Source organism: Somniosus microcephalus, chromosome 4 (assembly GCF_052327205.1).
Source record: "Somniosus microcephalus isolate GS21.2 chromosome 4, FLI_Smic_1.0, whole genome shotgun sequence".
NCBI lineage: Eukaryota > Metazoa > Chordata > Chondrichthyes > Squaliformes > Somniosidae > Somniosus > Somniosus microcephalus.
The window spans coordinates 183,865,509-183,881,921 of record NC_140990.1 but is presented as its reverse complement, the minus strand read 5'-3'; the positions used below and the strand labels follow the sequence as shown (position 1 = coordinate 183,881,921).

Sequence of the window (16,413 nt, the reverse complement as noted above, 5' to 3'; positions counted from 1 at the left end):
TGGAGTGGAGCGCATCGGGTAGGACATCCTGCCAACGGGAGGTCGGAAGGCCCCTAGATTTTAAGGCTAGGAGGGCCGCCTTCCAGACCGTCGCGTTCTCTCTTTCAACCTGTCCGTTCCCCCGGGGGTTGTAGCTGGTGGTCCGGCTTGAGGCAATACCTCTCATGAGCAGGTACTGACGGAGTTCGTCGCTCATGAAGGACGAGCCCCGGTCGCTATGAATATAGCTGGGAAAACCGAACAGAGCAAAGAGGTTGTGCAGGCATTTAATGACCGTAGCGGTGGTCGTGTCCGGGCAGGGGATGGCAAAAGGGAAACGGGAGTACTCATCAACTATGTTGAGGAAGTACACATTGCGGTCAGAGGAGGGGAGGGGCCCTTTAAAGTCGATACTCAGGCGCTCAAAAGGGCGGGTGGCCTTGATCAGGTTTGCTCTGTCAGGCGTATAGAAGCGCGGCTTGCACTCTGCACAGACTGGGCAGCTCCTGGTCATGGTCCTGACCTCCTCGATGGAGTAAGGCAGGTTGCGGCCCTTAATGAAATGGAAGAACCTGGTGACCCCCGGGTGGCAGAGGTCGTTGTGGAGGCCCCGTAGTCTATCGATCTGCGCGGTGGCGCATGTGCCTCGCGATAGAGCGTCTGAGGGTTCGTTGAGTTTCCCTGGCCGGTACAAGATGTCATAATTGTAGGTGGAAAGTTCGATTCTCCACCTCAAAATCTTGTCATTTTTGATTTTACCCCTCTGCTTGTTGTTGAACATGAAAGCAACTGAACGCTGGTCAGTAAGCAGGGTAAATCGTTTTCCAGCCAGGTAGTGCCGCCAGTGGCGCACCGCCTCCACAATGGCCTGGGCCTCCTTTTCCACAGAGGAGTGTCTGAGTTCGGAGCCCTGGAGGGTTCGTGAAAAGAAGGCCACGGGTCTTCCCGCCTGGTTAAGGGTAGCGGCCAGGGCGAAGTCGGATGCATCGCTCTCCACCTGGAAGGGGATGGACTCGTCTACCGAGTGCATGGTGGCCTTGGCAATGTCATCTTTTATACGGTGAAAGGCTAAGTGGGCCTCCGCCGTCAGGGGGAAGGAAGTGGACTTGATAAGTGGACGGGCTTTGTCCGCATAATGAGGGACCCACTGGGCGTAATAGGAAAAGAAGCCCAGGCACCTTTTGAGGGCCTTGAGACAGTGGGGCAGGGGAAGTTCCATCAACGGGCGCATCCGGTCAGGGTCAGGACTGATGACTCCGTGTTTCACCACGCAACCAAGGATAGCGAGGCGGGCTGTGCGGAATATGCACTTTTCCTTGTTGTACGTGAGGTTTAGGAGTTGGGCCGTGCGGAGGAACTTATCAAGATTGGCGTCATGGTCCTGCAGGTCATGGCCGCAGATGGTCATGTTGTCTAGGTAGGGAAACATGGCCTGTAACGCATTCTCGTCGACCATCCGGTCCATCTCCCTCTGGAAGACGGAGACACCGTTGGTGACGCCAAAAGGAACCCTGAGGAAGTGAAAAAGGCGGCCGTTTGCCTCGAAAGCTGTGTACTGGCGGTCCTCAGGGTGGATAGGGATTTGGTGGTATGCTGCCTTGAGGTCAATGGTCGAGAAAACGCGGTATTGCGCTATCTTATTAGCATGTCGGCTATGCGGGGGAGGGGGTATGCGTCCAACTGGGTGTACTTGTTGATAGTCTGGCTGTAGTCGATGACTAGGCGCTGCTTGTTGCCAGTCTTAACGACTACCACCTGGGCTCGCCAGGGGCTGGTACTATCCTCAATAATCCCCTCTTTCAGGAGCCGCGTCACCTCAGATCTTATGAAGGATCTGTCCCCGGTGCTGTATCGCCTGCTCTTTGTGGCGATAGGCTTGCAGTCGCGGGTGAGGTTGGCGAACGGGGAGGGGGGGTGATTTTGAGGGTGGAGAGACTACAGGTGGGGCGTGGCGGGCAGTTTAAAAACTGCTGGTTGCAGACAGTGAGTGGGGGAAAAGGTCCACCGTATGTCAAGGTGACACTCTTAAAGTGACAATGAAAGTCCAACCCCAGTAGAACGGCAGCGCAGAGATGTGGCAGGACGAAGAGCTTTACATTTTTATATACGGAGCCCTTCACCGAGAGGGTCACTACGCAGTAGCCGCCGACGTCTGCTGAGTGGGATTTCGAGGCCATGGAGATCCGATGGCGCGTTGGCCGGACCGAGAGAGAATAGCGCCGTACTGTATCAGGGTGTATGAAGCTCTCCGTGCTCCCGGAATCAAAAAGGCAAGTTGTGGCGCGGCCATTTACCTGGATGTCCATCGTGGACCTGGCTAGCTGATGGGGTCTGGATTGATCCAGCGTGATGGAGGCCGCTGTGGAGTCGGTAGCGTCGCTGTAGAACCCCGGTGAGGCGGCGGTGGGTGAGTCGGGGGCCCGTTGGCAGAATGGCAGACAAGATGGCGGCGTCGGAGAGGAAGGACAAAATGGCGGCGCCCATGACGATCCCGATCCCCACGAGGCTGGAGGGAGGCAAGATGGCCGCTCCCACGAATCGCACGCGGCGCTGCTGGAGGTAGGGGTCTTCTGGCTTCTGCAGACGCCAGCGTAGTGTCCCTTCTTACCACAGGCAGAGCAGACCGCGTTTTTCGCCGGGCAGCGCGCCCTGGGGTGTTTGGTTTGGCCACAGAAATAACATTTCTGGCTCGGGCGGGACATCGCTGCAGCAGTTGAGGCCAGGGCCCGTGGCGGCGCCGCGTCCCAAGGTGGCGGCGGCTGCGGCATCCATGAGGCGGCCGCGCGGTCCGGGGAGTAGGCCTCCATGTTCCGGTGGGCTACGTCCAATGAGAGGGTGAGTGAAATCGCCTTCTTCAGGTCGAGCTCGCTACTTTCCAGCAGTCGCTGCCGTGTGTGAGTGGACCTGAGGCCCGCCACGAGGGCATCCCGGATGAGCTCCTCCGTATGTTCCGTGGCTGTTACTTGCTTGCATTCGCAGGCTCGGCCGAGTTCCTTCAGCGCCCGTATGTATGCTTCTGTGGGTTCCCCGGGCTGTTGTTTGCGAGACCCCAGGAGATGTCTTGCGTAAACATAGTTGACCGGGCGTGCGTATTGCTCCTTCAAGATGTCGATAGCCCCCTGGTAGCTCGTAGCGTCCCGGATAAGGGCAAAAGCTCGGTGGTTTACTTTAGAGTTCAGCACCCTGAGCTTGTCGGCATCGGCGGCGACGGTCTCGCCGGATGCAGTCAGAAAGGACTCAAAACAGTGCAGCCAGTGCGAGAACTTAGCAGTCGAGTCCGGTTCTTGCGGGTCGAGTTCCAGGCACTTGATCTTAAGAATCTGCAGCATCGTTTTTTTTTTTTTTTCAGTAGTTAATAAAATTGATGCGCTATCAATTCTAATGAAAGGCTAGGCAGAGTTCAGAACAACAGGCTTTTATTAACTACTGAATTGCACTTCAGACAGATCAGGACTATGCCTCTAGTGGACGACCGAATGCCAGGAGCTGCCATGCGGCCGCTCTTATACTCGGTAGCCCAGGGGCGGAGTCAGCTGAGGCATAGTCAGGCACAACAGTGAAACAAGAGTGAACGACAACAACAACAACAACAACAGTGAACACAGTGAACTACAGTGGTTTACCACAAGTCTTTACAGTAGAGGACACTAAAAATATCCCAACACTGGACAAACAGGGGGCAATGGGGGGGGGGGAGGAGCTAAACACGATTAAAATCACTAAGGAGATGGTACTCAGTAAAATAATGGGACTTAAGGCGGATAAATCCCCCGGACCTGATGGCCTACATCGTAGGGTCTTGAGAGAAGTGGCGGTAGGGATTGTGGATGCATTGGTGATTATTTTCCAGAACTCCCTGGACTCAGTAAAGGTCCCGGCAGATTGGAAAACTGCTAATGTAACACCCTTATTTAAGAAGGGAAGTAGACAAAAAGCTGGAAACTATAGACCAGTTAGCCTAACATCTGTGGTTGGCAAAATGTTGGAGTCCATTATTAAGGAAACAGTAACAGAGCATTTGGATAAACATAATTTAATAGGACAGAGTCAGCATGGTTTTATGAAGGGGAAGTCATGTTTGACAAATTTGCTCGAATTCTTTGAGGATGTAACATACAGGGTGGATAAAGGGGAACCAGTGGATGTAGTGTATTTGGACTTCCAAAAGGCATTTGACAAGGTTCCACACAAAAGATTACTGATCAAGATAAGAAATCACGGGATTGGGGGTAATATACTGGCATGGGTGGAAGATTGGCTATCTAACAGAAAACAAAGAGTTGGGATAAATGGTTCATTCTCGGGCTGGCAATCAGTAACTAGTGGTGTTCCGCAGGGGTCAGTGCCGGGACCCCAACTCTTTACAATCTATATTAACGATTTGGAGGAAGGGACCGAGTGCAACATATCCAAGTTTGCCGACGAATCAAAGATGGGAGGGAAAGCAGTGAGTGAGGAGGACATAAAAAACCTGCAAAAGGACATAGACAGGCTAAGTGAGTGGGCAGAGATTTGGCAGATGCAATATAATGTTGGAAAGTGTGAGGTTATGCACTTTGGCAGAAAAAATCAAAGAGCAAGTTATTATCTAAATGGAGAGAAACTGCAAAGTGCTACTGTACAAAGGGATCTGGGGGTCCTGGTGCATGAAACACAAAAAGTTAGTATGCAGGTGCAGCAGGTGATCAGGAAGGCCAATGGAATCTTGGCTTTTATTGCAAGGGGGATGGAGTATAAAAACAGGGAAGTCTTGCTGCAGTTATACAGGGTATTGGTGAGGCCACACCTGGAATACTGCATGCAGTTTTGGTTTCCATATTTAAGAAAAGATATACTTGCTCTCGAGGCGGTTCAGAGAAGGTTCACTCGGTTGATTCCGGAGATGAGGGGGTTGACGTATGAGGAAAGGTTGAGTAGGTTGGGACTCTACTCATTGGACTTCAGAAGAATGAGAGGCGATCTTATCGAAACATATAAGATTGTGAGGGGGCTTGATCGGGTGGATGCGGTGAGGATGTTTCTACTGATGGGTGAGACTAGAACTAGGGGGCATAATCTAAGAATAAGGGGCTGCCCTTTCAAAACTGAGATGAGGAGAAACTTCTTCACTCAGAGGGTAGTAAATCTATGGAATTTGCTACCCCAGAGAGCTGTGGAAGCTGCAACATTAAATAAATTTACAATGGAGATAGACAGTTTCCTAGCAGATAAGGGAATTAGGGGTTACGGGGAGAGGGCAGGGAAGTGGACGTGAGTCTAGATTTGGATCAGCCATCATCATATTGAATGGCAGAGCAGACCCGAGGGGCCGTATGGCCTACTCCTGCTCCTACTTCTTATGTTCTTATGTTCTTATGAATGGCGGAGCAGGCTCGAAGGGCCGAATGGCCTACTCCTGCTCCTATCTTCTATGTTTCTATGACAGTGCACACACACACACACACACACACACACGGTGCACACACACACACAATGTTGGTGGGTGTGTGTGTGGTTGGTGGGTGTGTGTGGTTGGTGGGTGTGTGTGGGTGTGGTCGGTGGGGGGGTTGTGTGGTCGGTGGGGGGGTTGTGTGGTTGGTGGGGGTGTGTGTGGTTGGTTGGGGTGTGTGTGGTCGGTGGGGGGTTGTGTGGTTGGTGGGGGGGGTGTGGTTGGTGGGTGGGTGTGTGTGTGGTTGGTGGGTGGGTGTGTGTGGTTGGTGGGGGGGGTGTGGTTGGTGGGTGGGTGTGTGTGTGGTTGGTGGGTGGGTGGGTGTGGTTGGTGGGGGGGTGGTTGGTGGGGGGATGTGGTTGGTGGGGGGGCGGTGGTGGGTGGGGGTGTGTGTGGTTGGTGGGGGGGTTGTGTGGTTGGTGGGGTGTGTGTGGTTGGTGGGGGGGGTGTGGTTGGTGGGGGGGCGGTGGTGGGTGGGGGGGGTGTGGTTGGTGGGGGGGTGTGTGGTGGGTGGGGGGGTGTGTGGTGGGTGGGGGGGGTGTGGTTGGTGGGGGGGGCGGTGGTGGGTGGGGGTGTGTGTGGTTGGTGGGGGGGGTGTGGTTGGTGGGGGGGGTTGGTGGGGGGCTGTGTGGTTGGTGGGATGGGCGTGTGGTTGGTGGGGGGGTGTGTGGTTGGTGGGGGGGGGGTTGGTGGGGGGGGGGTTGTTGGTGGGGGGGGGTGGTTGGTGGGGGGGGGGGTGGTTGGTGGGGGGGTGGTTGGTGGGGGGCGCGGTTGGTGGGGGGGTGGTTGGTGGGGGGGGTGGTTGGTGGGGGGGGTGTGGTTGGTGGGGGGTGTGAGTGGTTGGTGGGGGGGGGTGGTTGGTGGGGGGTGGGGGTGTGGTTGGTGGGGGATGTGTGTGTGGTTGGTGGGGGTGTGTGGTTGGTGGGGGGGTGTGGTTGGTGGGGACAAAATCGACCCAAACAACTATCGAGGCATCTGTGTAAACAGTAACCTGGGGAAGGTATTCTGTAGCATCATAAACAAAAGACTTATAAACTTCCTTGAGGAGCACAATGTCTTGAGTAAAAGCCAAATTGGATTCCTGCCAAACTATAGAACATCCGATCATATCTTCACCCTACAGACCCTAATTGACAAACACGTTCACCATAACAAAAGCAAAATCTACGCATGCTTTGTAGATTTCCAGAAGGCTTTCGACTCCATCTGGCATGACGGTTTATTCCTGAAACTTATCGAAAGTGGGGTAGGAGGGAAAACATATGATGTAATTAAATCAATGTATACAAACAACAAATGTGCTGTTAAAATTGGAGACAAACAAACAAAATACTTCCCACAGGGGCAGGGGGTGACGCAGGGCTCGCCAATCTCACCAACACTCTTTAATATTTACATAAATGGATTGGCAAAACTACTTGAACAATCTACAGCACCCGGCCTCACCCTATATGAATCCAAGGTTAAATTCCTCCTCTATGCAGACGACCTGGTTCTGCTGTCACCTACTAAAGAGGGGCTACAGCAAAACCTGGACCTGCTGGAGTCGTACTGCCAGACTTGGGCCCTGACAATAAATCCCCAAAAAACCAAAGTCCTTGTGTTCCAGCAAAGATCCAAACATCAGGGACCCAAAATAAATTTCACAGTAGGAACAACCAAAATTGAACAAACCACTAACTACACATACTTGGGCTTAAAAATCAGTTCTACGGGAAACTTCAAACTGGCTGTGAATGAACTGAAAGAGAAAGCAAGAAGGGCTTTCTATGCCATCAAAAAATCAATCCAAATAGAAATCCCAATTAGCATTTGGCTCAAAATTTTCAAATCAGTAATTGAACCAATTGCACTCTATGGCAGTGAGGTATGGGGACCGCTAACTCAACAAGACCAATCCTCAGTCCATATATTACCCCCAATCCCATAAGCCCTAATTTTGTGTAACAATTCCTTGTGTGGCACCTTATCGAATGTCTTCTGAAATTCCAAATATACTACATCCACTGGTTCCCCCTTATCTACTCTGCTAGTTACACCCTCAAAATACTCTCATAGATTTGTCAAACATGATTTCCCTTTCATAAAATTGTGTTGACTCTAATCATATTATGATTTTCCAAGTATCTTGTTACCACATCCCTAATAAAAGAAAGACAAGCATTGATATAGATTCTAGCATTTTCCCTATTGCTGATGTCAGGCTAACTGGCCTATAGTTCCTTTTTTCTCTCTTCCTCTCTTGAATAATGGGGTTACATTTGCTATCTTCCAATCCATGGGCACCATTCTAGAATCTAGAGAATTCTGAAAGATCAAAACCAATGCATCCACTATCTCTGTAGCCACCTCTTTTAAATACTTTGGAGGAAAAATTGGGTTGAGTAACGCCTCTCGTTAGTGCCCCCGAGGGGTGCTAATGTGGCGCAAATCCCCGGGCGCAGCACCGCTAACACCTCCCGCGAAATTCAATGGGAGGTTAGTGGTAGCCAGTAGCGCTGCGCTGCTGGCGATGACATCGCCATGCACGGCACTCCACTTGCGCCCCCTTCCCTATTGGTGGATGATATGTCCAACACGGTCAGGGGGGCATTTTTGCAGCGGTGGCGGCACTCATAAAAGGGGCAGGTGTCGGGCAGCCAATTTTTTTTGGCCAACTGCCAGCACCTGCCCCTTTCCCCTTTTATTCTCGGGGTGCCAGCCACGATTGCTCAGCCTGGCATTCCTCAAGTGCTGGGCTGTTTCCACGGCACCCCGTTCCCCAGTGGCCTAGCAGGGTTCAGGTGCGTGCAGCGCTAGGCCCCTCCCCTTTAATCAGGGGAGGAAACCTGTAATGACGCGGTGCTGTTGCACATAGCACCACGATCTTCAGTTGTAGCGCCCCAAGAAGGAGGTGGAGAGCTTCCAGTAGCGCTCCACCTCCTGCTTGGGGCCCTACTAATGAATTTCCAGTGATGGGGCACTAACTTCTTTGGAGCGCTAAAATTAGCGCCCCAAAAGGGGTGCCATCCAATTTTTCCCCCTTAGGCTGTAGGCCATCAGGTCCAGAGGATTTGTTAGGTTTTAGTCCCATTAATTTCTGCAGTATTTTTTCATTACTAATATTAATTACTTTAAGTTCATCAATCTCATTAGACACTTGGTTCTCCACTATTTCCAGTATAATTTGTGTCTTCTACTGTGACGACAGATACAAAATATTTGTTTCATGTCTGTGCCATTTCTTTATTCCCCATTATAATTTCTCCTGTCTCTGCCTCTAAGGGACCCACATTTACTGTTGCTAATCTCTTCCTTTTTACATACCGCTGATTTTTAAAACCCTCACAACCCCCAGGCTGGAAAAGCTGTCCAATCATGACTAACCAGAGAAGTTAAGGATAATATTAGATTAAAAGAGGCTTACAATGTTGCCAAAAAGAGTAGTACTCTTTTTGGCAACATTGTAAGCCTCTTTTAATCTAATATTATCCTTCTCTGGTTAGCCATGGTTGGACCGCTTTTCCAGTGGAGTTTTTATTCCTCAAGGGAATGTATATTCATTGAAAATTATGAATTATTTCTTTAAATGTTTGCCATTGTTTATCTACCATCATATTGTTTAATGTAATTTCCCAATCTACCTTAGCCAACTCATCTCTCATACCTACATAATTGGCTTTGTTTAAATTTAAGAGCCTAGTTTTGGACTTAACCACATCACTCTCAAATTTAATATGAAATTCTATTATATTGTGATCACTCTTCCCGGAGGATCCTTTACTGTAAGATTACTAACTAACCTCTACACAACATTAGATCTAAAATAGCCTGTTCCCTAGTTGGTTCCTCGATATATTGTTCTAGAAAACTGTCTTGAATGCATTCCATGAACTCGTCCTCTAAGCTACCTTTGCCAATTTGGTTTGCCCAGTCTATATGAAGATGAAAGACCCCCACGATTATTGCATTACCCTTGTTGTATGCTCCTCAAATTTCCTGATTTCTACTCTGTCCAACAATATGATTACTGTTAGGGGGCCTATAAACTACCCGACCAGTGTTTTCTGCCTATTGTTATTTCTCAGCTCCACCCATACTGATTCTACAACTTGATTTTCTGGGCTAAGATCCTTTCTCACTACTGTCTTTATCTCATCCTTTATTATTGGAGCTTTTCTATTTTGCCTAAATTTTTTAAAAGTCAAGTATCCTGGAATATTTAGTTCCCAGCCTTGGTCACCCTGCAACCATGTTTCAGTAATGGCTATTAGATCAAACCCATTTATCTCTATTTGTGCCATTAATTCTTCTATTTTGGTATGAATGCTTCGGGTATTTAGATAAAGTGCCTATAATTTTAACTTTTTACTGTTTTCCCTAATGTGGCCTTAGTCACTAATGACCTATTACTGTTGTTAAACTCTTTGTCCCTCCCTGACACACTGCTTGATTTCACCCAAATCACAACTCTGCTCGACAGCCTTGCCTTTTCTCTTTCGAGTTACAAATTTACTTGAACCCTCGCTCCCCCTTATTAGTTTAAAGCCCTATCTACTGCCGAGTATTGGGTACAACTCTGGGCCCTGGTACCCCACACCTGGAGTACTGGGTACAATTCTGGGCCCTGGGCCCCCACACCTGGAGTACTGCGTGCAACTCTGGGCCCTGGTCCCCCACACCTGGAGTACTGGGTACAATTCTGGGCCCTGGGCCCCCACACCTGGAGTACTGCGTCCAATTCTGGGCCCTGGGCCCCCACACCTGGAGTACTGGGTACAATTCTGGGCCCTGGGCCCCCACACCTGGAGTACTGCATACAATTCTGGGCCCTGGGCCCCCACACCTGGAGTACTGCGTACAATTCTGGGCCCTGGGCCCTGGGCCCCCACACCTGGAGTACTGGGTACAATTCTGGGCCCTGGTACCCCACACCTGGAGTACTGCGTGCAACTCTGGGCCCTGGTCCCCCACACCTGGAGTACTGGGTACTATTCTGGGCCCTGGTACCCCAAACCTGGAGTACTGCGTACAATTCTGGGCCCTGGTCCCCCACACCTGGAGTACTGAGTACAACTCTGGGCCCTGGTCCCCCACACCTGGAGTACTGAGTACAACTCTGGGCCCTGGTCCCCCACACCTGGAGTACTGGGTACAATTCTGGGCCCTGGACCCCACACCTGGAGTACTGAGTACAATTCTGGGCCCTGGTACCACACACCTGGAGTACTGGGTACAATTCTGGGCCCTGGTCCCCCACACCTGGAGTACTGGGTACAACTCTGGGCCCTGGTCCCTCACACCTGGAGTACTGCATACAATTCTGGGCCCTGGTCCCCCACACCTGGAGTACTGAGTACAATTCTGGGCCCTGGTACCACACACCTGGAGTACTGGGTACAATTCTGGGCCCTGGTCCCCCACACCTGGAGTACTGGGTACAACTCTGGGCCCTGGTCCCTCACACCTGGAGTACTGCATACAATTCTGGGCCCTGGTCCCCCACACCTGGAGTACTGAGTACAATTCTGGGCCCTGGTCCCCCACACCTGGAGTACTGGGTACAACTCTGGGCCCTGGTACCCCACACCTGGAGTACTGAGTACAATTCTGGGCCCTGGTCCCCCACACCTGGAGTACTGGGTACAACTCTGGGCCCTGGTCCCCCACACCTGGAGTACTGCATACAATTCTGGGCCCTGGTCCCCCACACCTGGAGTACTGGGTACAATTCTGGGCCCTGGTCCCCCACACCTGGAGTACTGGGTACAATTCTGGGCCCTGGTCCCCCACACCTGGAGTACTGCGTACAATTCTGGGCACTGGTCCCCCACACCTGGAGTACTGGGTACAATTCTGGGCCCTGGTCCCCCACACCTGGAGTACTGGGTACAATTCTGGGCCCTGGTCCCCCACACCTGGAGTACTGCGTACAATTCTGGGCCCTGGTCCCCCACACCTGGAGTACTGAGTACAACTCTGGGCCCTGGTCCCCCACACCTGGAGTACTGGGTACAATTCTGGGCCCTGGACCCCACACCTGGAGTACTGAGTACAATTCTGGGCCCTGGTACCACACACCTGGAGTACTGGGTACAATTCTGGGCCCTGGTCCCCCACACCTGGAGTACTGGGTACAACTCTGGGCCCTGGTCCCCCACACCTGGAGTACTGCGTACAATTCTGGGCCCTGGTCCCCCACACCTGGAGTACTGAGTACAATTCTGGGCCCTGGTCCCCCACACCTGGAGTACTGGGTACAACTCTGGGCCCTGGTACCCCACACCTGGAGTACTGAGTACAATTCTGGGCCCTGGTCCCCCACACCTGGAGTACTGGGTACAACTCTGGGCCCTGGTCCCCCACACCTGGAGTACTGCGTACAATTCTGGGCCCTGGTCCCCCACACCTGGAGTACTGGGTACAATTCTGGGCCCTGGTCCCCCACACCTGGAGTACTGGGTACAATTCTGGGCCCTGGTCCCCCACACCTGGAGTACTGCGTACAATTCTGGGCACTGGTCCCCCACACCTGGAGTACTGCGTACAATTCTGGGCCCTGGTCCCCCACACCTGGAGTACTGGGTACAATTCTGGGGCCTGGTCCCCCACACCTGGAGTACTGCGTACAATTCTGGGCCCTGGTCCCCCACACCTGGAGTACTGCGTACAATTCTGGGCCCTGGTCCCCCACACCTGGAGTACTGCGTACAATTCTGGGCCCTGGTCCCCCACACCTGGAGTACTGGGTACAATTCTGGGCCCTGGTCCCCCACACCTGGAGTACTGGGTACAATTCTGGGCCCTGGTCCCCCACACCTGGAGTACTGGGTACAATTCTGGGCCCTGGCACCCCACACCTGGAGTACTGCGTACAACTCTGGGCCCTGGTCCCCCACACCTGGAGTACTGAGTACAATTCTGGGCCCTGGTATTGCCTCGGTATTTTTCCAGTGTTTAGGGTACATTTGCCTGTGTTCGGTGTTTTCACGGTATCTGCCCTGTGTTTTCTGGGGTATTTGCCCTTGCTTTCCTGGGTAATTGCTCAGTGATATCCCGGGTATTTTCCCTGTGTTTTCCGGGGTTTTTGGCGCGTTTGCCCTGTGTTTTCCGGGTAGGGTGTTGGTCGGGGTATTTGTCCTGTGTTTTCCGGGTGTTGGGGTATTTGTCCTGTGTTTTCCGGGTGTTGGTCGGGGTATTTCCCCGGTTCCCAGAACGCGCCGCAGTCGCAGTGACTCAGCTCTCTGTCACCGAACAACACATTTCCGAGTCTGCCGAGTCCCGAGGCCGCAGTCAGCCCGTCCCGGCTGGAGTCCAGGTCAGTGCCGCTTGCTGTCTGCCGGCCGCCGCAACAAAACACAGGCACCGGGCCGGAGCCTCCACACTCTTGGCCTGTCCCTGGTCCCAGGGGTTGGACGAGGGCCGGCGCCTGTGACCCTGACACATTCCCCGCAGCGATACACTGTATCCCGGGCCGTGTAACCAGTCCCGACCCGGCAACAGTGTGAGAGGCGGAGAGACAGAGAGGAAATCAGCCAGGGTTCCTGCTCCTGATCACTGTCCAGTGACCCCTGGGATAGAGAGAGGGAAATCAGCCAGGGTTCCTGCTCCTTATCACTGTCCAGTGATCCATGGGATCGAGAGAGGGGAATCAGCCAGGGTTCCTGCTCCTGATCGCTGTCCAGTGACCACCGGGTTAGAGAAAGGGGATATTAGCCAGGGTTGCTGCTCCTGATCACAGCCCAGTGACCCCTGGGTTAGAGAGAGGGGGCATCAGCCAGGGTTGCTGCTCCTGATCACTATCCAGTGATCCATGGGATAGAGAGAGGGGGAATCAGCCAGAGTTCCTGCTCCTGATCACTGTCCTGTGATCCCTGGGATAAAGGGGTCCCAGGGGTTGGACGAGGGCTGGCGCCTGTGACCCTGACACATTCCCCGCAGCGATACACTGTATCCCGGGCCGTGTAGCCAGTCCCGACCCGGCAACAGTGTGAGAGGCGGAGAGCCAGAGAGGAAATTAGCCAGGCTTCCTGCTCCTGATCACTGTCCAGTGACCACTGGGTTAGAGAGTGTAGTGTATGTAACCGTTCCACCTTTAAGGGAACTATTTGTAACCGTTCCACCTTTAAGAGAACTATTTTAAGGGTTGCACTACTTTATCTTGGCTGCTGTATACTGTAATACCGGGGGTGACCACACCGGTATATAAGTGCTGTGTAATGATTTATTGGGCAGTTCCGCCCTGACCTTCGACCAGTAAAGACCTGTTAAATTTTACTCTTGTGGTCTGTGTATTAATTCTCAAGATAACACACAGACTTAACAGTGGCGACGAGTTCGATCTTACCCTGCGGCAGAGAGGCATCCAAGGCAGTTGACGGGCGTCGAGAAGAGGCATCCGCCCTCATCATTCTGCTGAGAAAAGACTCGGGTCTGCAGAGAAACAAGATTTCTGACACGAAGCCTTCCATCAGCAACAGGCAGTGATCATCCCTTCTATCACGGTGGTGGGTAAGCCGATCAGCGACAAGCAGCAAGTCGGCCACGTTGACTGTGAGTAGGGGAGAAAATAACACAAAAAAAAAACGGAGGATATAAGGGCGGAGAACTCGACCACGGCCGGGGAAAAGAGCCGGACAGAAGTCGGGGCCAGAGGCGCTGAGACTGGGGCAGCGTAGGGCACGGAAGCCGCGGTGAATGCAAACGCAGCCGGTGTGAGAGACCGGGCTACAAGCGGGAACGCAGCCGGTGTGAGAGACCGGGCTACAAGTGGGCTGGGAGACGCAACAGCGTCGAGAGACAGCTCGACCGCGACCGGTGAAAAAGGCTGGGCAGCTACCGAGGCCGCGAGGCGCAGCGACCGGGACAGTGAAAGGCGCGTAAAAAAAAAAAGAAACCGCGGAGAACTCAGCCGCAGCCGGGGGGGGGGATGGACCGGACTGCAAGAGGGGCTGGGAGGCACGATTGAAAACCGCTGGGGAGGGCGAACGCAGCAATACGGCAATCGCCGTTACAGCCAGCGGGAGAGACAGAGCCCGAGCGAGCGGGAGAGACAGAGCCCGAGCGAGCGGGAGAGACAGAGCCCGAGCGAGCGAGCGAGACTGAGCGAGCGGGAGAGAGAAGAGACCGAGCGAGCGAGGGAGAGCGAGCGAGGGAGACCGAGACCGAGCGAGGGAGACCGAGACCGAGGGAGACCGAGACCGAGCGAGGGAGAACGAGACCGAGCGAGGGAGAACGAGACCGAGCGAGGGAGAACGAGACCGAGCGAGGGAGAACGAGACCGAGCGAGGGAGAACGAGACCGAGCGAGGGAGAACGAGACCGAGCGAGCGAGGGAGAACGAGACCGAGCGAGGGAGAACGAGACCGAGCGAGGGAGACCGAGACCGAGCGAGCGGGAGTGACAAGAGACAGCCAGTGGGTGAGAAAGGTGGGCAGCTCCCCCCCTCTGTGGAGCCTCGCTGCCCAAACTGAAGCCGGCGCGCAGGCTGCGAACCCCGAAAGCCAGCGGTCGTCGCCCGAGGGCAAAGCTTTACCCCTCCCGCCCGAGGAAGAAACGCGGGAAGCCGCCATTTAGGCGGGGAAGAAGACAAGCGCGGGAAACCGCCATTTTGAAAGTAGGCGGGGAAGAAGACAAGCGTGGGAAACCGCCATTTTGAAAAAAAAAAGTTAAAGAAAAATTTCTTTTTTCTCAAGAAGAGTGCGAGATGCCTAAGCGTGGTAACATCAACGATTTCGATCCCGATGTTGAAGATTGGGCCACGTATGTAGAACGCATAGAGATATATTGTAAGGCAAATAAAATATCAAATGAAGATAAAGCATTAACCTTACTAAACTCAATGGGTGCGAAGACATACGGGCTATTGAAGCATCTTCTATCACCAGCTAAACCGGCGGATCAGACTTTCGCTAATATTGTTGCTGTCCTGAAGGATCATTTGAACCCCACACCGCTGATGTTAGCGGAACGATTTAAATTTTATGCGAGAACGCAACTGAAAGAGGAAAGCAACGCGGAGTACTTAATTGAACTGCGTAAGTTAGCGAAATACTGTCAGTTTGGGGAAGGACTGACAGAGGCACTGAGAGACAAATTCGTGTGCGGATTGTCGAAAGAAGGAACACAAAAGCGGCTACTTGAAGAGAATGATCTTACACTTGATAAGGCTGTCTCTATTGCAGCATCGCACGAAGCCGCAGCGAGAGGCACTGCGGAAATGCAGCTGAAGGCAGCGGTACTCAGCGTAGATCAAATGGCTTTGGGTACAACGAAATGTTATCGTTGTGGGAAGACAACACACGATCAGAACCAATGCTGGTTTAAAAACCAGGAATGTAGAAAATGTGGCAAGCTTGGTCACATAGCTAAAGTATGCCGGTCAGGAAAGAAGACCAGCAACAAAAAGTCACCGCAGGAAAAGTACAGCAAGGTACACAAGGTGGCTGAGAAGAGTTCGGATGAACGGAATTCGGATTCAGACTCCAACAGCAAGGAACTGGGTAGTCTGAGAATTCACAATGTGAGTAAGGAAGCTGACCGACAAACTATCTGGGTCACACTTCAGATAGCAAGGGTCCAGGTGAAGATGGAAGTGGACACCGGATCGGCGTTGACAGTCATGAATAAGCAAGATTACAAAAGGCTATTCACACATATTCCCCTACGGAATACGAAGATAGTATTAAAGACATACACGGGGCAAAGAGTATACCCCATCGGAAGGATAAAAGTCAAGGTGAGACACAAGGGCAAAGAACACCAAGGAATGGACTTATATGTACTACCTGAGGGAGGTCCACCACTTCTGGGACGGGAGTGGATCAGGAAAATAAATATGGACTGGCACTCCCTAAAAGCAATGATGGTAGATTCCGGAAAAAGAAAAGATGTCAAACCTGAACGATTGTCCCGAATATTGGATGTGGGCATATGCAGCAGTGACAATGACAAGGCAGAGAGTGAGAACTCGGTGAAGACAATCAGCTCAGACTCTGGAACTGATGATGGTAAGACCAGCCCATGTGC

General features: G+C 52.5%; 1 protein-coding gene across 1 annotated transcript in view; it reads left to right on the top strand.

Moving 5' to 3' along the window:
* The first annotated feature begins 12,364 nt into the window (after positions 1 to 12,364).
* LOC147120055 (caspase-8-like) overlaps positions 12,365 to 16,413 on the top strand; it is a 55,388-nt gene continuing 51,339 nt past the window's right edge. Inside the window, exon 1 of the mRNA XM_085985574.1 lies at positions 12,365 to 12,704. The gene's annotated coding sequence lies outside the window, so the exon portion shown is untranslated. The remainder of the gene's footprint in view (positions 12,705 to 16,413) is intronic.